This window comes from Oncorhynchus nerka, linkage group LG8, assembly GCF_034236695.1.
Source record: "Oncorhynchus nerka isolate Pitt River linkage group LG8, Oner_Uvic_2.0, whole genome shotgun sequence".
Taxonomy (NCBI): Eukaryota; Metazoa; Chordata; class Actinopteri; order Salmoniformes; family Salmonidae; genus Oncorhynchus; species Oncorhynchus nerka.
Genome location: NC_088403.1, coordinates 55,879,644 through 55,896,331, shown reverse-complemented (window position 1 = coordinate 55,896,331; position 16,688 = coordinate 55,879,644).

Here is a 16,688-nt window from a genome sequence, read left to right as displayed (position 1 = left end):
CACTATGGAGAGCATCTGGCTTCCAACCCCACACACTATGGAGAACATCTGGCTTCCAACTCCACACACTATGGAGAACATCTGGCTTCCAACCCCACACACTATGGAGAACATCTGGCTTCCAACTCCACACACTATGGAGAACATCTGGCTTCCAACTCCAAACACTATGGAGAACGTCTGGCTTCCAACTCCACAAACTATGGAGAACATCTGGCTTCCAACTCCAAACACTATGGAGAGCATCTGGCTTCCAACTCCACACACTATGGAGAACATCTGGCTTCCAACTCCACACACTATGGAGAACATCTAGCTTCCAACTCCAAACACTATGGAGAACGTCTGGCTTCCAACTCCACACACTATGGAGAACATCTGGCTTCCAACCCCACACACTATGGAGAACATCTGGCTTCCAACCCCACACACTATGGAGAACATCTGGCTTCCAACTCCACACACTATGGAGAACATCTAGCTTCCAACTCCAAACACTATGGAGAACGTCTGGCTTCCAACTCCACACACTATGGAGAACATCTGGCTTCCAACTCCAAACACTATGGAGAGCATCTGGCTTCCAACTCCACAGAGGTGACTGTTACACTGGTAGTGATGGTATCTTCTACATCCCTTTGGCTCTCACAATCCTGGGGGTATTTCGTCTGACCAAGACCTGCGGCTGGAAGACAAGGATACAGGTTACAGAGTTATTTGGGTTGATGAAAGCCAGTGGAGACACTAATAGGAAAGTCTGATAATTGAAATGTATATTTTTATTTCTCCCTACACTAGTCCAGCAGTCAGCAGGCAGAAACACACAAATAACAGAATGTGCATGCACACACTTCACACACGCCTCACACACACACGCCTCTCACCACAAAAAAGACTTGGGTACCAAATAAATCTTCTCTTTCTCCAAGCATGATACTAATGTTCTATAAAAACATGAACAGAGAACCCAAACCCAACTCAGTCACAGAGTTCTCTGGAGCAAGCAAGGTAAAGGATGGATTGATCATCGACTTCACATCCTAAAGAATTCCCTCCAATTAATGTTGGTGTTTCCCCTCTATTTCATCATCCCTTGTTCTTTCTCTCCCCTTTGTTCCATTAAAAAACAAACGCTCCCCCGCGGCCACACCTTACCAACATGACAGGTCTCTTCAAACGCTACGACTCCTAACTAGTCTGAAGACATGAGAGCGAGAGCTTCGCACCAACGCCAACCCCTTCTCTGAAAATACTCAACTCTGTTCTTCCTCAGCTTGCTTCCCTCTGCATTCATCAAAACGTCTATGGCGTCTCATAACTACGCATTGTTGAGAAAAGCGTTGTGGTAAACAAGCCTCGGACGTTGCTTTAAGGAATACATTTACATTTACATTTAAGTCATTTAGCAGACGCTCTTATCCAGAGCATCATCACTTCCCCCAACGAGCCATCAGCTCTGACAGCAGCCGCTTCAGATTGCACAAATTAGTGTTACTGTGCGTTTGCGTTTGCCATGGGTCTTCAATCACAGTTTATTGTTTATTCACTTCGCTTTCTGAGCTCAAATGTCTTGTGTCTGATGTGTGTGTGTGTGTCTGATGTGTGTGTCTGTGTGTGTGTGAGATGTGTGTGTGTGATGTACGGTGTCTGATGTGTGTGTGTGTGTGTGTGTGTGTGTGTGTGTGTGTGTGTGTGTGTGTGTGTGTGTGTGTGTGTGTGTGTGTGTGTGTGTGTGTGTGTGTGTGTGTGTGTGTGTGTGTGTGTGTGTCTGGTGTGTGTGTGTGTGTGTGTGTGTGTGTGTGTGTGATGTGTTCCCTCCAGGCACATCATTTTAAATGACAGAGGAGCATCCCTCAGGGCTAAAACTGGTGCCCTACAAAGAGCAGGGCAGGTAATCCTTCCCAGCCTATTACCTCTAAAAGGGGTTTGGGGCAGGGACTCCTCAGGGCTTTTAATATGCCAGGTCACGATAGAACTACTGGTATTATGTTGTTAACATACAATCAAAGATGTAGTGACATTGTGTTTCATATTGCCTCATGGACAAATATCAAGAAAAGTGTGTGTGTTTGTGTACGTGCATCTGTGTGTGTGTACGTGCGTGTGTGTATGTGCGTGTGTTTGTGTACGTGCATCTGTGTGTGTGTGTGTGTGTGTGTGTGTGTGTGTGTGTGTGTGTGTGTGTGTGTGTGTGTGTGTGTGTGTGTGTGTGTGTGTGTGTGTGTGTGTGTGTGTGTGCGTGCGTGCGTGCGTGCGTGCGTGCGTGCGTGCGTGCGTGCGTGCGTGCGTGCGTGCGTGCGTGCGTGCGTGCGTGCGTGCGTGTGTGTGTGTATAAACGTTTGTCCATCATAGTTCTCAGTGCCACTACCAACCCAGCTTCAGTGTTCTGAACTACTGCGTGTTAACACCATCCCAAACAGTATCAAACCCCTCTCTCTATCCACTATGGTCTCTCTCTCCTACTACTCCCCCACACTCAAGTCTCCTCCACGGGGTGCATCATGTGTTACTGATCCAGAACCTTTCTCTAAACCGCCGGGGGCCTTCTCTGATGACACACCAGCTGATCTAGGACCTGTGGAAACCGCGGGAAGCTTTCTCTGATAACACAACAGCAGCAGCAGCCTCTGACGATCCTCCTCCTCCTCTCACACTTTCTCATTGTCTCTCTCTCCCCACACATCTGAGTGTGTAGAAATGCACAAGATGTGTCATGGCTGACAGACACATTGATAGCCACGGGTGAGGATGACACATAGATGCCCAATTTACAAGTCAAATATGTATCGTGCGCTATCTGTGTGGATGGGAGCCAGGGAGAGAGAGATAATGGAAGAGAGAAAGATAGTCAGACAGCAAAAGAAGGAGAGAGAGTAGGAGAAAGAGACAAAGTAAGAGAAAGGGAGAGCGAGAGAGTAAGAAAGAAAGAGCGAGAGAGTAAGAGAGAGCGAGGCTGTCAGTGTAGTGCAGAACTCTGCAGCCCTGCAGACATACTGAACCACAGGGACGTGGAATGATGGATGAACATATAGCTACCTGCCTCCAAACACTAGTCACTGGAATAGAGCCATTCTCACTGCGCTTATCTATCAATCTGACTGTCAGAGGATTACAGCAGCTCAGAGGCAGATGGAGAGATGGAGGACATGGGAATGGGATGAAGTGATCTGTACTGCAAAGGGGAGACATAGCTGAGATTGGAGGAGCAAGCCTAGGTGTGTCCGTGTGTGTCTGTGCGTGCGTTTTCCGAGCTGCACCATCCTTCCCCTACCCTTTTTTGCCACGGTTGCCATGGTAACCGGGTCCGGCCATTGCGCGTGCTTGTTTAGGGTGTAAAGGCCATGTTGAGACCAGCAGCAGACGCCACAGATAGAATAGAGCCCTTGTCTATAAAGACTCAGAGGCTTCTTCACTCAGCCCATACAACCACTCCATGTTGAATTCTAATCACCACAGTACCAATAACAAACTACATCATTGTCATTGATTAATTAATCACGTTTGAGATTAATCCTACGCTCATTCACACAGAACAAATTAAGGACACAAAAGAATGAATAGGTGCTCATATACCGTTGTAATCAGGCCACTCTGGCTTTAAAGTAAGTATCCAGCTCACCTAGATATATTCCTTAAATGTAGTCACATTCTATTCTACTTAAATCTACTCATCATTCCATTCAACTCTATCAAACTAAGGAGGATATTGGAGCTGACTATTAATACACTGTCAGGTGAAAACAATACCAAACCAAATCAAATCTAAATGTATTGGTCACGTACACATGGTTAGCAGATGTTATTGGTCACATACACATGGTTAGCAGATGTTATTGGTCACATACACATGCTTAGCAGATGTTATTGCGAGTGTAGCGAAATTCTTGTGCTTCTAGTTGACAGTTCAGCATTATCTAACATGTAAAATAACAATTCCACAACAACTACCTAATACACACAAATCTATGTAAAGGAATGGAATAAGAATATATAAATATATGGATGAGCAGTGACAGAGCGGCATAGACAAGATGCAATAGATGGTATAGAATACAGTATATACATACGAGATGAGTAATGCAAGATATGTAAACATTAAAGTGGCATTATTGAAGTGACTAGTGATCCATTTATTAAAGTGGCCAATGATTTTAAGTCCGTATGTAGGCAGCAGCCTCTCTGCATTAGTGATGGCAAATACCACACACAGTGTATGAGAAGTCTTAGGGAAGGACTGGGATAGGGAGGGACTGGGATAGAGAGGGACTGGGATAGGGAGGGACTGGGATAGAGAGGGACTGGGTTAGGGAGGGACTGGGATAGAGAGGGACTGGGTTAGGGAGGGACTGGGTTAGGGAGGGACTGGGATAGGGATAGGGAGAACTGGGACTGGGATAGGGAGGGACTGGGATAGAGAGGGACTGGGATAGAGAAGGACTGGGATAGGGAGGGACTGGGATAGGGAGGGACTGGGATAGGGAGAACTGGGATAGGGAGGGACTGGGATAGAGAGGGACTGGGATAGAGAGGGACTGGGTTTGGGAGGGACTGGGTTAGGGAGGGACTGGGATAGGGAGAACTGGGATAGGGAGGGACTGGGATAGGGAGGGACTGGGATAGAGAGGGACTGGGATAGAGAAGGACTGGGATAGGGAGGAACTGGGATAGGTAGGGACTGGGACAGGGAGAACTGGGATAGAGAGGGACTGGGATAGAGAGGAACTGGGATAGAGAGAACTGGGATAGGGAGGGACTGGGATAGAGAGGGACTGGGATAGGGAGAACTGGGATAGAGAGGACAGGGATTGGGTGGACTGGGATAGGGAGGACAGGGATTGGGAGGACTGGGATAGAGAGGGACTGGGATAGAGAGGGACTGGGATAGGAAGGGACTGTGATAGGGAGAACTGGGATAGAGAGGCCAGGGATTGGGAGGACTGGGATAGAGAGGGACTGGGATAGAGAGGGACTGGGACAGGGAAAGACTGGGATAGGAAGGGACTGTGATAGGGAGAAATGGGATAGAGAGGATTGGGAGGACTGGGATAGAGAGGACAGGGATAGAGAGGACAGGGATTTGGAGGACTGGGATAGAGAGGACAGAGATAGAGAGGACAGGGATTGGGAGGACTAGGATAGAGAGGACTGGGATAGAGAGGGCAGGGATTTGGAGGACTGGGATAGAGAGGACAGAGATTGAGAGGACAGGGATTATACTGGCAGGGTTGACCAAACACAGTATTGGGATGACTTTCAACAGGTAAGGATAATTAATAGACCAACTGTGGAAGAGCAAAAGGGGTTAGAAAGGAAAACAGAGGGTTGATGAGGAAAGAAGAGAAAGAAACAGTGATATATAGAAAACAAGGAGGGAGGGTCAGCTATTATGAAGACAGTCCCCAGGTACATATCCAACTGGTTATCTGTTAAAGGTGGTCGGTGGAAGGATGGACTTCCTATATTTCATTTGGATAAGAGATGGGGCCAATCTGTCATCATCGTTCACACAGCAGGGCTATGGACTTCCTGGATTTAAATTTCAATACTCTATTGTTGGGGGTGCATCTCAATGCTCTATCAAAGGCGTACCCTGTCCTACAGATCAAGACAGTACACTGACAAGTTCCATCCATATTGCAGCTTTATTCATTTCAGAGCATGAGCAGTATGACATCATTCAATCATTTGCAGTTGTAACCATCTTTTTCCAACAGAACACTTGTGTGTTTACATGGTGTGCTGATCCACAGCGTGGCTTATTAGGAAAAACCACCCCACCTCTTAATATGCACATTGCATAATACAGTGTAGCTTCAAAACAAGCAACATTTATTATCTTGTGCGCTGTGACACACAGCCGAACAAAATGAATACAAAGTGCCCGGCGCTTCTCAAGCAAAGTGAAGAACAAATAACTGCCGTTGTGTCGGCCATTTTGTCACAATAATGAAGCATGTAATTGTTCTGCACACATTATGCAGAGGCCAATTGAAATATTTACCCTCACACACTCCTTCTCTGAAGTATTTTGTGTAAACACAACTATTTATTCAGCTTCTCTTATCAGCCGCCTCAAAATAGCAGCTTTTGTAGTTGTTTGTGTGCTGGCATGCACTTCACAGCCCCAAAACACGGCCATGGTATTTGTAGAATTAGTTTGGCTATCAACTAAAAAGATGTTACACATTTTAGGGATGCCAGTAACATAGAACAACTACAGTACTGAGTCATTTAGAATCTTGTACTAAGGAGAAAGTTAAGATATCGTGACAAATTGCAAAAGGAGGCTTGGCATACTTCTCAGTGGAGCTATAACTAGTGCAAAAACACGGTCTTGTGTTTAGAGAATAACTATAATTAAGTATTTGATCCAAAAATACATTCTGCCATAGATTTAATATGACATTTAAACAGGATCATTTTCTTTGCCATGTGCCATCTTTTTCAGATAATACATGTGGCAAAAGAGTAATTTCACAAGTACAGTAGAATTCTACAAGACAGGCTTTTACAAAGCATTTTTCTTCTGTGATGTTGCTGTTCTCAGTCTAACAATATGCAGTCTTGTCTTACCATAACTCACTATGATTGAACAATGCTTCTATCTTCTTTAAACATCAGTTGACTATTCCATAGTGAAAGCCATCTTTTGACCAATTTGAGGGAAAGGGTTGATCAGCAGAAAGATACAAGCTCAGCAACGAGTCATGATGACGACTGCCTAAACATTGTGTATGTTTAATCATTTCGCCTTGATAGATCCATCGAAATGTGCAAGTGATTCTAGATCAAATAAAAATGTAAATGATAAATTCATTCAGAGAATCTTTGAATATGCATCGTGCAATTGGAGTTGCATGATGCACGTTGAAACACTGCCCTCTGCTGTCCATCTTCAGAAAACAGGCCATTTTGACCCTCACGGTATTCCCTCTTTTTGTGTTTCTGCACATGAGGACCGGAAGACACTTTATTTGACCTACGTGGTATTCAGTTTTTCTATGTCAAAGGATAGCCTGGAATGCACACTGAATATCACTCGATTTCACTATTGTTTTGCTTGAACGCAGCAATATTATGTATATACTCCAGGCCAGTGGAGGCTGCTGAGGGGAGAACGACTCATAATAATGTCCGGAACAGAGCAAATGGAATTTACATTTACATTTAAGTCATTTAGCAGACGCTCTTATCCAGGAATGGCAACAAACACCTGGAAACGGTGTGTTTGATGTAGTTGATACCATTCCACTGATTCCGCTCCAGTCATTACCACGAGCCCGTTCTCCCCAATTAATAAGGTGCCACCAATCTTCTGTTGTCCAGGCTATCTTTGATAAAGTTTTCACCCTGTAGTTCAATGAAAGGGACGTCCGGTCTCCATGTGCAGCAACACACCAAAGATTGTCAATTATATTAACAAGATAGTCAAGTGACCTCAAAGATGGAAGGCAGGCGGGAGGTGACGAGATCAGGTCGGATCATTCTAGCCAGTGAGAGGGCAGATAAACGTTTGTGAACAACAGGCCATAGAGATAGATAGAGGACTCATCTTTGTATCTGTGCCGTTATAGCGTCTGTGACAGCCTCAATGGCGCTGCCCATGCTATCTCCATTTTAAAGTAGTGAATTTTGTTCTTCACTGGCTGATTGCTCCTAACTCATAGGAATCCCAGCCCACTACTTTAAAATGTTGGAAGCTCTCAATGGCCATGTCCATGCTAAAACAGGTTATAGCCACGATGACACCTCTATCTATCCCTATGACAACAGGCACATCTCCGATATAAAGTCGTCCACTTATATCAATGCATTCATAGCCTCTGTCAAGGCCCCAGCAACCAGATATTCCAGTTCTCAGGGGAAATGGAAAGAGAGCCTGCTTTTGGATGTTAACAAGGCGACACCAGAGATAGAGAAAAGAGGAGATAGGAATCCCATTGTGAATATAAACGGAGGAAAGTATAACGCCCCACCCAGCAAACTGTCGACCAATCGTGTTCACATTGTCATGCGATTGCTAAAATAATTGTCAGGCAAACCCTTCTCAAAGTCAGGGTATGAGTCGAGAAACTTGCCCATTTTCCTCGAATGTACATAATGTCACGATTCCAAAGCTATACGATATTACTAAAAACAAGTTAATTATCTCACATCTCGGAAAAGATTTGTAATGTACTTCTTGTTGACGTTATTCATGCCAATTTTTTTTTTTTTTGCTAGCACCCATTTAACTCCCATTCACACCTTGAAGAAGAGCCCTCTTTGTCCCAGAATTGCCCAGAATATACGACATGGCCCATGGAACTTCCGGCGCCGACTGAGATGGCCGCCTCGCTTCGCGTTCCTAGGAAACTATGCAGTTTTTTGTTTTTTTACGTGTTATTTCTTACATTAGTACCCCAGGTCATCTTAGGTTTCATTACATACAGTCGAGAAGAACTACTGAATATAAGATCAGCGCCAACTCACCATCAGTACGACCAAGAATATGTTTTCCGCGACTTGATCCGGTGTTCTGCCTTACAAACAGGACAACGGAATGGATCGCATGCAGCGACCCAAGGAAACGACTCCGAAAAAGAGGGAAACGAGGCGGTGTTCTGGTCAGACTCCGAAAAAGGGCACATCGCGCACCACTCCCCAGCATTCTTCTTGCCAATGTCCAGTCTCTTGACAACAAGGTTGACGAAATCCGAGCAAGGGTAGCATTCCAGAGGGACATCAGAGACTGCAACGTTCTCTGCTTCACAGAAACATGGCTTACTGGGAAGACGCTATCCGACGCGGTGCAGCCAACGGGTTTCTCCACGCATCGCACCGACAGAAACAAACATCTTTCTGGTAAGAAGAGTGGCGGGGCGTATGCCTCATGACTAACGAGACATGGTGTGATGAAGGAAACATACAGGAACTCAAATCCTTCTGTTCACCTGATTTAGAATTCCTCACAATCAAATGTAGACCGCATTATCTTCCAAGAGAATTCTCCTCGATTATAATCACAGCCGTATATATCCCCCAAGCAGACACATCGATGGCTCTGAAGCGAACTTTATTTAACTCTTTGCAAACTGGAAACCATTTATCCGGAGGCTGCATTCATTGTAGCTGGGGATTTTAACAAAGCTAATCTGAAAACAAGACTCCCTAAATTTTACCAGCATATCGATTGCGCAACCAGGGGTGGTAAAACCTTGGATCATTGTTACTCTAACTTCCGCGACGCATATAAGGCCCTGCCCGCCCCCTTTCGGAAAAGCTGACCACGACTCCATTTTGCTGATCCCTGCCTACAGGCAGAAACTAAAACAAGAGGCTCCCACGCTGAGGTCTGTCCAACGCTGGTCAGACCAAGCTGACTCCACACTCCAAGACTGCTTCCATCACGTGGACTGGGACATGTTTCGTATTGCGTCAGATGGAAATATTGACGAATACGTTGATTCGGTGTGCGAGTTCATTAGAACGTGCGTCGAAGATGTCGTTCCCATAGCAAGGATAAAAACATTCCCAAACCAGAAACCGTGGATTGATGGCAGCATTCGCGTGAAACTGAAAGCGCGAACCACTGCTTTTAATCACTGAGGAAGTACAGAGGAAGTACAGTTCCCGCTCAGCCCAGTCAAAACTGTTCGCTGCTCTGGCCCCCAATGGTGGAACAAACTCCCTCACGACGCCAGGACAGCGGAGTCAATCACCACCTTCCGGAGACACCTGAAACCCCACCTCTTTAAGGAATACCTAGGATAGGATAAAGTAATCCCTCTCACCCCCCCTCCCCCTGAAAAGATTTAGATGCACTACTGTTCCACTGGAGGTCATAAGGTGAATGCACCAATTTGTAAGTCGCTCTGGATAAGAGCGTCTGCTAAATGACTTAAATGTAAATGTAAATGTAATCAGGGCAAGGTGTCTGGTAATATGTCCGAATATAAACAATGCAGCTATTCCCTCCGTAAGTCTATTAAACAAGCTAAGCGTCAGTACAGAGACAAAGTGGAATCTCAATTCAATGGCTCAGACACAAGAGGCATGTGGCAGGGTCTACAGTCAATCACGGACTACAAGAAGAAACCCAGCCCAGTCACGGACCAGGATGTCTTGCTCCCAGGCAGACTAAATAACTTTTTTGCCCGCTTTGAGGACAATACATTGCCACTGACACGGCCTGCAACGAAAACATGCGGTCTCTCCTTCACTGCAGCCGAGGTGAGTAAGACATTTAAACGTGTTAACCCTCGCAAGGCTGCAGGCCCAGACGGCATCCCCAGCCGCGCCCTCAGAGCATGCGCAGACCAGCTGGCCGGTGTGTTTACGGACATATTCAATCAATCCCTATACCAGTCTGCTGTTCCCACATGCTTCAAGAGGGCCACCATTGTTCCTGTTCCCAAGAAAGCTAAGGTAACTGAGCTAAACGACTACCGCCCGTAGCACTCACTTCCGTCATCATGAAGTGCTTTGAGAGACTAGTCAAGGACCATATCACCTCCACCCTACCTGATACCCTAGACCCACTCCAATTTGCTTACCGCCCAAATAGGTCCACAGACGATGCAATCTCAACCACACTGCACACTGCCCTAACCCACCTGGACAAGAGGAATACCTATGTGAGAATGCTGTTCATCAACTACAGCTCGGCATTCAACACCATAGTACCCTCCAAGCTCGTCATCAAGCTCGAGACCCTGGGTCTCGACCCCGCCCTGTGCAACTGGGTTCTGGACTTCCTGACGGGCCGCCCCCAGGTGGTGAGGGTAGGTAACAACATCTCCTCCCCGCTGATCCTCAACACGGGGGCCCCACAAGGGTGCGTCCTGAGCCCTCTCCTGTACTCCCTGTTCACCCACGACTGCGTGGCCATGCACGCCTCCAACTCAATCATCAAGTTTGCGGACGACACAACAGTGGTAGGCTTGATTACCAACAACGACGAGACGGCCTACAGGGAGGAGGTGAGGGCCCTCAGAGTGTGGTGTCAGGAAAATAACCTCACACTCAACGTCAACAAAACTAAGGAGATGATTGTGGACTTCAGGAAACAGCAGAGGGAACACCCCCCTATCCACATCGATGGATCAGTAGTGGAGAGGGTAGCAAGTTTTAAGTTCCTCGGCATACACATCACAGACAAACTGAATTGGTCCACTCACACTGACAGCGTCGTGAAGAAGGCGCAGCAGCGCCTCTTCAACCTCAGGAGGCTGAAGAAATTCGGCTTGTCACCAAAAGCACTCACAAACTTCTACAGATGCACAATCGAGAGCATCCTGGCGGGCTGTATCACCGCCTGGTACGGCAACTGCTCCGCCCTCAACCGTAAGGCTCTCCAGAGGGTAGTGAGGTCTGCACAACGCATCACCGGGGGCAAACTACCTGCCCTCCAGGACACCTACACCACCCGATGTTACAGGAAGGCCATAAAGATCTTTAAGGACATCAACCACCCGAACCACTGCCTGTTCACCCCGCTATCATCCAGAAGGCGAGGTCAGTACAGGTGCATCAAAGCTGGGACCGAGAGACTGAAAAACAGCTTCTATCTCAAGGCCATCAGACTGTTAAACAGCCACCACTAACATTGAGTGGCTGCTGCCAACACACTGTCATTGACACTGACCCAACTCCAGCCACTTTAATAATGGGAAATGATGTAAATATATCACTAGCCACTTTAAACAATGCTACCTTATATAATGTTACTTACCCTACATTATTCATCTCATATGCATATGTATATACTGTACTCTAGATCATCGACTGCATTCTTATGTCACTAGCCACTTTAACTATGCCACTTTGTTTACTTTGTCTACATACTCATCTCATATGTATATACTGTACTCGATACCATCTACTGTATGCTGCTCTGTACCATCACTCATTCATATATCCTTATGTACATATTCCTTATCCCCTTACACTGTGTATAAGACAGTAGTTTTGGAATTGTTAGTTAGATTACTTGTTGGTTATCACTGCATTGTCGGAACTAGAAGCACAAGCATTTCGCTACACTCGCATTAACATCTGCTAACCATGTGTATGTGACAAATAAAATTTGATTTGATTTGATTTGACGACATAGGGGCAACGTACACAATGGGCACTCATACGATTCCAATGGAGTTTCCCATCTCCTAAAAATAATCTCTGGCGACATGCTTCTACACCTGCATTGCTTGCTGTTTGGGGTTTTAGGCTGGGTTTCTGTACAGCACTTTGAGATATCAGCTGATGTACAAAGGGCTATATAAATAAATAAATTTGAATTTGAATTTTGACATTCCATTTTAACTCCTCCTCATTTACTGGATTGGTTGAACAGTGCAGAAGAAACATCCGGACAGCTTTTTTCTTCTCGTCAAGACCAGCATGTAGGGGATCTCGTTTCAGGCATTTCTTTTACACCTGCTATGTGAGGTTAGTACATTCATAACAACCTAGCCATTCCGAAACTTATTTTCGAATAAAATACGCCTCACGTAGCAAATTAGCCATTACATTTTTTGTTGACCAAATTTGACACGCTCTCATCATTGACTCTCTCAACTATCCGACTTCGTAGGCTTGTTTTCATGGGCAGAGTAAAACCTCACTTCCTCTCTGAGCACACCAAACAACCAGCCCTCCCACCACCAGAGATAGAAGAAGAAGCAAAACACCCCACTTGCTGTTTTTTGGGGGAGTCAAAGAAAGTTCATAAACTAAATAGACCAGACCCAACTGCTATTGCATTGGTGTCTATGGGAAACACACCCACTTTTTTCCAACAGTAAAAGGCCTGCGTGAACTATCTCCATTTATCCACCATCTTTGACCACCACATGGAATCTGAGCGAGGGTTAGGCTAGCCACATCCTTCCTTTGAGTAGCCTTTAGAGTATAGCTAGCTACCGTCTGTGGCCTGTGGGCATGGAGTGTGATTAAGTGGTGATGCTGTCTAAACTAAAAACGCACTTTCCTAATATAGAACTACCACTTTTATGATGAGGATATAATTGTGTGTTCATAATTTTCTGATCTTGTAGGAAGTTAATCTAACAAATTGTGATCATTTTAAAAAACGGAAAGAAAACAACAATTTAGCTCTATTTGCCTCAACTTAAAGGCCCTCAGAAAAATGTAGTTGGTCTTGTTTACTTTTTCAGTGGGACTACAAACGGCATAGGTATTACATATTCACCCAATTATATTTTTGCATGGCATTGGAGTTCAGTTCAATGGTGTGGTTGTGTTAAAATCATCCCTGGATACAAAATGGAAGCCAGCCAACTATCAAATCAGAAGGAATAACAAAGTTTAGAAGCCTTTCTTTCCCTCAGAAAGCTTGCAAGCACCAGTCAAAGTTTTAAAAAAATCATAATTTTTACCAAGTTCTCCCAACCTTAATCATCTTCTTAACATTACGCTTTGATGAACAGGGAAATGCACTCTTTATGGATTTGGATTTAAACAAATGTAATCTCGCATAGGGCTCAAGGTTCTCCGCTCCTTCAGATTTCCCTCAAAGAACAGGAATCAGTTCAAAGGAGAATCACCAGAACAGAGGCAGATCGGAATGCTAAGAGAAAGTCTGTGTCTATTCTTTATTAATGATGAGGATGGCGTCCTCCCTTGAGGAGTGGAGTGCTTTGGACGAGTGGGGATTCTGATTTAATTACATTTTTACTGCTTCGATGCATTAGGCCTACCCATGCTAAAATTATTTGTCAAATATAGTATAAGAAAAATTTATTTTGTTACTTGAAATTAGGATTTGGGGGGGAATGTAAAACATTTATTTCTAGCATTGAATGATTGTGTACTAAAAATAAATACTATAGAAATATGCACAGATACCTATAGACGTTCACTTCACATGGTAACAGTGAGAGCCTCAAAGACCTCGGTCGAGTTGGAAGAGGGTCATACATCCAGAGGGTACTCCTTTTATGTATCTTCCAAATGGCACCCTATTCCCTATGTAGTGCACTGCTTTTGACCGAGGCTCGTAAAGGCGCTGGTTAAAAGTAGTGCACTATATAGGAGATAGGGTGCCATTTGGGATGGAATAATTGCTTTCTCTGTGTGTTTTGGATGTGAATTGACATTCTATGAGGCGTAAGAGTTTAAGTGCAACGTCTCAGAGTAGTACTTAGATGCAGAGCCTTCAGAAAGTATTCACACCCATTGACTTTTTCAACATTTGGTTGTGTTATAGCCTGCATTTAAAATGGATTCAATAGAGATGTATCCCTGGCCTACACACAATACTCCATAATGCCAAAGTGGAATGATGTTTTACCATTTTTTTAATACAAATGAATAAAAAACGAAAAGCTGAAAATGTTTAGAGTCGATAAGTATTCAACCACTTTGTTATGGCAAGCCTAAATAAGTTCAGGAGTAAAAATGTGCTTAACAATTCATCATAATTAGTTACATGGACTCACTGTGTGCAAGAATAAAGGTTAACATGTTAAAGTGAAAGACCAGGGAGGTTTCCCAATGCCTTGCAAAGAAGGGCACCTATTGGTAGATGGGTGGGGGAAAAAAGCAGACATTGAATATCCCTTTGAGCATAGTGAAGTTATTCATTACATTTCAGACGGTGTATCAATACACCAAGATAGTACAAAAGTACTGGCATCCTTCTGAACTCAGAAAAAAAAATATTTAATCAATTTTGAATTGAGGCTGTAACTCAATAAAATGTGGAGTAAATCAAGGGGTATGAATACTTTCTGAAGGCAAGTCATTTAATGATAACGTCTCTAGAAACGTAAAGGCACTGCATTTTGGAGTCAGATTTGCAGAGCTCATTTGCATGTTTAGACCTCACAACTAGAAATAGCCTCAATTCTGAAACAGTTTTCCACCTCTTACATATAGCGTGACTTGGGGGAGCACTTTCCTCTGTCACGTTGGTATGGTTGTTCCTGACGATTGCTAGCAATAGTGGATCCAACTAGGCTAACATATTACAAGTTGTGCAATCATTGGGACATGTAGCCTATTTGAATCGTTATGGAATGCAGACCATACGTCGCAGTTTAAACCTGGAGCACGGTTCACGACGACTGGACCGTTGTCATCAAAGTTCTACGATTAGTGAGGATTATTAGGGTACATTTATAGGACTACTGTTAAACCCCTATTGTACACTTCAGCTTCCAATATTTCACTGATTGAACAATTGAATATGGCAACTTTCAGGATTAATCAACCCACTATTTTTGATTCACCAATATATTTAATGCGTAAAGGCTCTCCAAACTGATTTTCCTAATCCTAAATAATATACAAGATCAAAGTGTTTTAAGAGTATTGGTGCTGACAATGAGAAAGTATTTATGTGAGTATTTATTTGGCTTTCTTTCATTGATACATAATATTCTGAACTGTTCTCTCCATATATTCTAGTGTGTCTGTCGAGAAAAGTAAAAAGGTTCACCAAATTTAAAGGGATGGCTTTATATTGAATGTTTAATTGAATTTAATTTCAGTGTTTAAATTAAATGTATTTAGTGCGCGTAAAGCAACCACGCCTGCGAAGCCCGTTACGCAACTGCATAAAAGTACGTTTGAATACCAACTACTGATAAGTGAGTAGGAAAGGTGTACATTTCCTAAGTCTGAATCGAGCTCATACGGAGTTGGCTGCAGCATATTATGATATTACAGTCCGTCTAAATGTCTGGCTCAGATACTTAAAGGATTGCTGTAAAGAAAAAACATGTTGGGACTATGTCAACAATGGACTAATGAAACAAATACCCCCAAACTATTTTTGGTGTGTAGTTTTCCTTTAGGCAGTGTATATGCACTGCAGAACATGCCATTTAGTTACACTGCACTGAATATCTGAGCCAGGCATATACAGTCACCTCCAGAATTATTGGCACCCTTGATAAAGATGAGCGAAAAAGACTATATAATAAATAGTCACAATAAGTTATGCTAATACATTTGCTCAGAGAAACACATTTTGTTTAACAAATAATACAAACTGGTACCCCTTATAAATAAAACAAAACGTGGTCTGCGTTAACATTTTACTGTATTGCGTCTTTCCATGGATTCCGGTTTCACTGGGGTTTAAACATCTGGTAAAACGCATGAAAAATCAGTGTCATTCATCACCAAGGTGAACTGCAAGGAAGTCACAAATGAAGAGATGAATAGTTGTTGACTTTCCCAAATCAGGCATTGGGTGCAATTAAGCAGTTTAAAACGACTGGAAGTGGTAAACTTACATTGCGGAGGAGACAATTGCATCTTGTCCCCACGCAGTGAGGAAGATGGTTCGGGAGGCTAAGAAAAGTCCAAGGGCCACAGTTGGAGAATTACAGGACTTGGTCACATCTTGGGGTCTCCAAATCTACAATTAGACGCCACCTCCATGCCAATGGTCTATTTAGAAGGGTTGCCATAAAAAGCCTTTATTGACAGCAACCAACACATAAAGGCCTGGAGTTTGCTAAATGGCATTGGCAATTCAATTGGAACCGGGTGCTATGGTCAGACGACATGAAAATAGTCCTCTTTGGCCTCAAAATAAGCAGATAATAACCCTCATACCTACTGTAAAATATGGTGGTGGATATTTGATGTTATAGGGCTGTTTTGCTTGCACCGGTCCTGAGGCCCATGTTACGGTCAACGGCATCATGAACTCTACCAAGTACCAGAACATATTA